This window comes from Nymphaea colorata, chromosome 12 (assembly GCF_008831285.2).
Source record: "Nymphaea colorata isolate Beijing-Zhang1983 chromosome 12, ASM883128v2, whole genome shotgun sequence".
NCBI classification, from domain to species: domain Eukaryota; kingdom Viridiplantae; phylum Streptophyta; class Magnoliopsida; order Nymphaeales; family Nymphaeaceae; genus Nymphaea; species Nymphaea colorata.
This window is the reverse complement of record NC_045149.1, coordinates 16,760,165-16,766,911: the sequence shown is the minus strand read 5'-3', so window position 1 is coordinate 16,766,911 and position 6,747 is coordinate 16,760,165. Positions and strand designations below refer to the sequence as shown.

The 6,747-nt window shown below is 38.6% G+C and overlaps 1 long non-coding RNA gene across 1 annotated transcript; it reads left to right on the top strand.

Annotated features, from left to right (window-relative positions):
- Nucleotides 1-4,469: 4,469 nt before the first annotated feature.
- On the top strand, nucleotides 4,470-6,110 carry LOC116266254 (uncharacterized). Its single transcript, XR_004175306.2, has 3 exons — nucleotides 4,470-4,689; nucleotides 5,280-5,465; nucleotides 5,772-6,110. It is a non-coding gene; the product is annotated as an uncharacterized LOC116266254 (long non-coding RNA).
- The last annotated feature ends 637 nt before the right edge of the window (nucleotides 6,111-6,747 follow it).

Below are 6,747 nucleotides of genomic sequence, written 5' to 3'. Positions count from 1 at the left end.
GCTACAATAAAGAAAATCACTGCGTTTTTAGTTTATGAATTTGTTGAACTATATGCTGGCTTAGGTGTTGGGGGAAGTCATGTTAAGCCAAGCTGCCCTAATCGGTTAGCAATTCAGATCTAGATGAAGATTGTGGAAGTTCTCCTACTAAAGATAAAAGGCAAGCAAAGGCACGGATCTTGTGTTGCACGGAAATTAGTATCGGTAAAACGAAATGAACTCATGAAAATAAGAAGGATAAAATATATTCTTCATTTACGGAAGGTTGATATTAATATTGATGTTAAGATCAGAGAATGTAACTGCTGAATCCATGCACGGCAGTGTAGGGGAGATATCATGAAGAAGCCGAAGCCCTTCTCCCTTCTTCTTGTCATTGGGATTCAAGACTGTTTTGAGATATGGGTGAACTTATGGTTATTGTCGTTAACTTGAGAGCAATGCATACCTCCATTTGCAATCACAAATTGAATTGATGATCGGATTTTCACTAGCCCTCCCAGTCCGATCAGCTATTTTATGCCCCTCCGGCACCATCATCAATAGAACCTCTTATCTCATTGATAGTGAGAGTATTTATCTGCAGACCTTTTGGAGTTTAGTTTTTTCTTCATAATACAGAGTCATTCCGCTTTAAGGACGATTCTATGTAGTTTATATTTAATTGGAACAAATACTCTCCTCTGCTCATCGAAACCATTGTCTAGAGAGAGAGAGTGTGCGTGTGTGTGTGTTCATGGTTAAAGGTAAATTACGTCATCTTGTTTTGGTTGGTGAAACAAACTAACACTGATCCCTTTTTGTTTGATAAATTAACTGACGGTACTCGCATGAATTGATTATGTTTTACAGTGGAAGAGGATTGATCTTACTAAAACGGCTAGCTAGATGGGTAAACTTTTATAAATGATTCTGATTCAAGTACTACATCCCATGCAATGGACCTAGAAATGGAAAAGATTTATGATCAAGTCACATTATCTCCAGAAGACATAGGGTTTTCTGGATAGGAAAACTGTGAATGCATGCGGTTTCCAAATTTTTTCTTGAGGGCAAATTTAGCATTTTTGAAAAAGTCATCTAATAATTTTTTTTTAATTTATTTCAGGGGGAATAGCAGCGGCCAACCCACTTTGTCTCCCTGCTCCTTGATACCAATCATATTCTATACTTAATATTTTGGTTGGATCACTTCGGTGGGTGTTAAAATGACCAAAATACTCTTAATTTGAGAAATTAAAACAACAGCCTGATAAAAAAAAACAAAAAAGAAAAAAAGATAAAGATGAAAAATGACCTTTTGGCCAATTCACTTTTTCAGTAACAAGGGCTAGAGACTAACCTCCAAACAGTCCTTTCTAGCCAGCCCTTTGTGAGCCAAGCTGGTTAGGTAAGCCAGGATGCAAAGGGTTCGGTTATGACAACGCATATGCGGACCAACTCTCGCTTCTCAATTGCGGTATATTTGTGTAAGAAGCCAAAAACGATTAGCTTTCTTCTTCAATTGCATTAATGTTGCGAGTGTGTTGATCAGTTCGATTCATCTAAATTCAACTCTTCCACTAAAGAAGCCGACTTCACCTCTTTAATGAGTCTAGACGATCAAGCCAGTCGAGCTTAGTTTGTAGAGGCTAGTTAGAACAAACTCGTTTAAAACATATACAAAGAATTCTTCAGAATGAAGCTCCAGCCACGCAAGGTTGGATCATGTAAGACCTAAGTCACCAGACTATTTTATTTTACTGCCGCATCGAGTCGGGTGCGCACCGGATATGGGTGTAGCTCCGACTCACACCCGAGTCCAATTAGAATGTCATATTACTACATTACTTATATTATATATGTTGTTTTGATATTTTACTATGCAATACAATTATTCAAGTACGTTATATACAATAGTAATTAAATTGTAATAATATGCTTATTTTGTTATATATATAATAAATAATTAATAATAATAATAATAAAATACCCTCGCCACACCGGCACCCGCACCTCATACTATGGTGACATAGTGTAAGGCCAATACTGTATATACGAAGACCGTCTTCTCAGTTGAGTTCAAATTTGAGTTTATGAGCCTGGTTGCGTACTTGTGCTCATGCAGGTTTAAGATTAGAGTCAAGCTTGAGCTGGCCCAACTCGGGCAGTGAATGCTGCTACAGAACAGTTAACGATGGGCCAATGTTATGCTTGGTGACTTCTTAACTTCTTAATTTCTGAGATCATCACCACGGCTTATCGGTTTAAGCATGATAATTCCTGTCTTGATGCTTCGCTTTATGTTAGAACTTAGGTATAATCAATCAAACTAATCATACCAACACTAATGCACCAGAACTCGAGGATTCAAACTTTTCAATTGAGGCCCAAGCTTTGTGCGGACCTTGGAAACATGGCCTCACATCACTGAATTTCCCCAAATGTTCATTTGTTCTTTTTCCTTCAAAATGTACGCCCTAAAGAAGCTTAGATCCTCACCAAAAATATCAGTCCTTTTCTATATGTTGAGATGACAATGTTCTAATTTTCGACCGCACATCGTGCGATGGAGGACTTAAAATCAATCATGCCCCTAAGATTAAACGAATTAACATCATGGCTTTTAGATAAAGTCCGCATCCGAGAATTCAGAAGTGCGAGAATCCATGCCCTAATTATTAAGCATGAATTTAGTATGAGACATACCCGATAGCTAAGTATTTAATAGACCATTGCTAGAACTAGAAGTACTATAACCAGTTCAAAACGAAACCGTCGCCGGTCCCTTTATTGTATGGTGCTTATAATGTTGATTGTTCACTTCTAAATATTTAGTCTTTCGGCTCTCTCTTGATTTCAATATCTCTCTCTCTCTCTCTCTCTATATATATATATATATATATATATATATATATATATATATATATATATAAGCATTCAGCTGGTTGTCACAAATCAACCCAAAAAGATGGATAAGGAATGTCCAAAAATCTGTCCATAAGAAATCATGAAAACCCAATTAATTTGTAAATCAAACTCTGCAAGTATTTTACATAATTTGAAGTTTCAACTTTCCTGCCATATACTTTTTCATCATATACGTAAATCTGACCAAGACATTGGATGTCAGAATGGTCGAACTTTACATCCATTTTCCGACATATATTTTGCATTCATTTGCATGCCTAGTTTTTTTGAATGAACGTATACAAAATACTCTCTCTTCCCCTCTCCCTCTCTTGTATAATGAGCCCAACGAGTGTTGTAATCGAAAATTGGTTTGCATATGACTTGCTTACATCCGACGCCAAATCTAGTCTGGCTGTCGCTCCGATTTCTAATGTTCTGTAAGATCGGAATACTAGCTAGAACCCAGATCAGGAACAGCCAAGCCCGAAATGAATTTCAAAGAAACCAGAAAAACATAAAAGAAAAAGAAGAGAAACTCTGTGACAGTTAAGGAGGCTTTGTTACTTCGTCACACCACAAGATAACGTCTGAGACTGCAGCCTGACAGCAGACACGAGGCTCGGTTCTGGCCGCCTGACCACATAGCATAGTGATGTAAACAACGTCTTACAGATATGATTCAATGAAGTAAACAACTCAAAACTGCTCCAAAACCATCCAGATATGGTACCTTTGATATTTCTACTGAAAATAAGCATTTCAGTTGCCCACGCTAGCCTCACAAAATTAGTTTAAATTAGTTTAATATATATGTTAATGTTTTAATATATTTGATTATTATACATATAAGTACTAAACAAAAATTAAATTAAAGTATTGAATGAGCACCCCCTCAAGCTCCACTATTGATTTGACCCGAATATATATGTCGGCAAATGGGTAAATTGATCCGGGATATATACTTGTGCTTGATAAGAGTCAACTTTGGTAATTATGTATATGTATATATTGAATTTTTCATTTATACATCACTTAAAGGTAATACTTTTCAAAACGAGTTGGCTATGGGCCACGTCGATAAGTGGGTGCAGTCTTCTCTCTCTCTGAGTCAAGATTGTTAAGAAAAGAGTTTTACCTCTCTTATTGCAAAACTTCATGTTCACATTTGACAAATTAATCTGACTTTGCAAATCTATTATCTCCTTAATGATGACAAATAACGCATTTGTTTACATACAACAACTTGAAGGAACTCAATTTCAATGAAAAAAGATGATTTTGGCTTTATGCACTGAATAATTTGTCCTTAACCACAATAATTTCACACATTACAAGCAAAGGACCTTTGGGTCATGGATAAATTAACAAGAATAAGAATTCCTGTTCTTACATTTATTTGCTTCTGTGTCCACCTTTAGGCCCCGTTTGATAGGCGGGGAAAAATGAGAGAAGAGAGAAAAAACGGTACGGGCGGGTGAAATTTCACCCGCCCCACCAAAAACGCATCAAACGGGGTGAATTTCACCCCGTTTAATGCAAAAGAGAGCGGGTGAAATTCCACCCGCTCGAAAGTCCGAGCTCGCACCTCGGACTTTCGAGCGGGTGGAATTTCACCCGCTCGACACCCTCTCCTCCCGTCGTATTTCACCCTTTTCCTTCTCTGCAGCTGCTCCTCCCTGACAAAGAAACTTCTCACCGTCTTCTCACCGTCGCACCAAAGGCCTTTCTCAACGTCGCTGCTCCGCCATTTCTGCTCCGCTCCTCTGCCGATTCGCCAACGCCACAGTCGCCTCTCATGTAAGGGTTTCTCTTGCTCTCGATGTGTCCCTTTTTCAAAAACGCCCAATTTGTTTTTCTCTGTCTCTCTCTTGCAATCGGTTCCAGATGGTTCCTCTCTATCCTTCGTGATCGAGGAGGACCAACAATGGAAACCAGGCCTTTCAGAGAGCCATCGCTATGCTTCAGTGAGCAAATGTCGCTAAGTCGCCTACACCTCTCTCTCTCTCTCTCTCTCTCTCTCTCTCTCTCTCTCTCTCTCTCTCGGGGTCGCTCCTTTCTCTCTCGCTATCTGTGTATATGTGTGTGTGCAGTATTTGGTGGCATGATGACTGTCTTATATCATCAACAATTTGTTTAGGTCTGCTTCCCTTGTGGAGTTCATCATCTCCACCGGCACCTTGCTTCTTGAAAAGGGACATTTTTCAGCTGTTTTCCCTAAAATTCTTTTCCTTCCAACTTCTTTTTGGGATAACCTTTATGATTATGATTATGATCCAGTACCATGCGAGGCACTTGTCTATGTTCGGCTCCTTATTAAATTCTTAGGATCTTGCAGTGCATGTGGCAATCTTGACAGAAGTCACCTTATTTGAAATTTCTGCGTACAGCTCCTGCTTAGAAACCTGATGCGAAGGCGCAAGCCTTGAAAGCAGCAAACAAAGTGAAGTCAGGGCAAATAAAAAAAAGATTAAGGCAGCTGTTAGGACAAAAAAGCGCAGGCTTGAAGATGCCAAGTTGATTCATTTGCAGGGTTTTCTCTTTCATTAATTCAACCTTGAGAAACAAGCTGATCAGTTAATCCTCTTGTCTTATCTTCAAAACGATGTCTCGTTTTGATTTTAAAGATCTTTTAGGCTGCTTATGTATCAGGAAATGGTTTTTTTCCACTTTCCAGTGCTCTGTTTTGTCACTTTAAAGTTAATCTTACCTTGAAACATATGTGATTCGACATTCAATTTTTCTGCAACTTTTTATGTACTTTTTTGTCTATGTCATGCTTTTTTTTGCCAAGCAAACATATGTCAAACATATGTCACCATTTGTATATGTGTTCTATATTTTTTACTTGCTTTACTGACCATAACTTCATGGCGATGCAGCAGGCGTGGCTGGCACTTGGGGACATGCCCAAGGAGCAAGCCAGGGAAGAGTTCATCAATCTCCTGACCTCTTTGTTGCCGGAATAGAGAGATTGGTTTGATAAGAATTAAGATTTGGCGTGCTTCGATGGAGACCGTGGAGAGGTGGGGAGGATCATGAAGAGGTTTCACAGCAAGGGAGTGCACTTTATGGCTAAGATGTAGAGTTTGGTTGTTGAATTTTTAGGCTGTTCTGGTTTCATGGCCGACCATATGCTGTTATTTGGTAGTATTGTACACAATGAAATGAAGTGATAATTTATTGGTAAACATATGTTGGTCGTATCTTATTGAACCTTGGGTTTTATGAATGCATCAAGTTCTGAATCGCTCTATATTCAAATTAAGGTTTTTGTTGATTATGCGTTCGTTCTGGATATGTTTAACTAAATTAATGGTGTGATCGATGAGTTGGAAGAGGGGCTTTCTGAGGAACCTTGATGTATTGGTCTTGAATGCCAACAACAAAGAACAACCTTTTGATGCCTTCCTTTGTGATCTCCCAAGTCAAATTTGGAGAGGAGAAGACACAACAAAAACAATATTTACCATGTTAAATTCTTCATGTGCATCAAACATGGTTAAATTTACCATGTTAAATTCTTCCTGTGCATCAAACAGGATTAAATTTACCACGGTAAATTCTTCTCGCCCATCAAACAAGGCCTCAAATTGGAAGAGGGAGAAATTTCATCCTGTAAATTTTTTCAGAAAAATTTACCATGGTAAATTTACCGCATTAAATTTCACCCGCCCATCAAACGGGCCCTTAGGTAAATTTCAGCCTCTGCCAGCCACTTCATTCGCTTCTCCTTTCCAGCCTAAGCGACGACGGATTTTGGATCATTTTCATTAACTCTCCCTTCTGAAAGGTCCCTGTAATTGTAGCTTGGGCCACTGTGGGGAATTTAATGCTTGATGAGACAGGCAATTTATT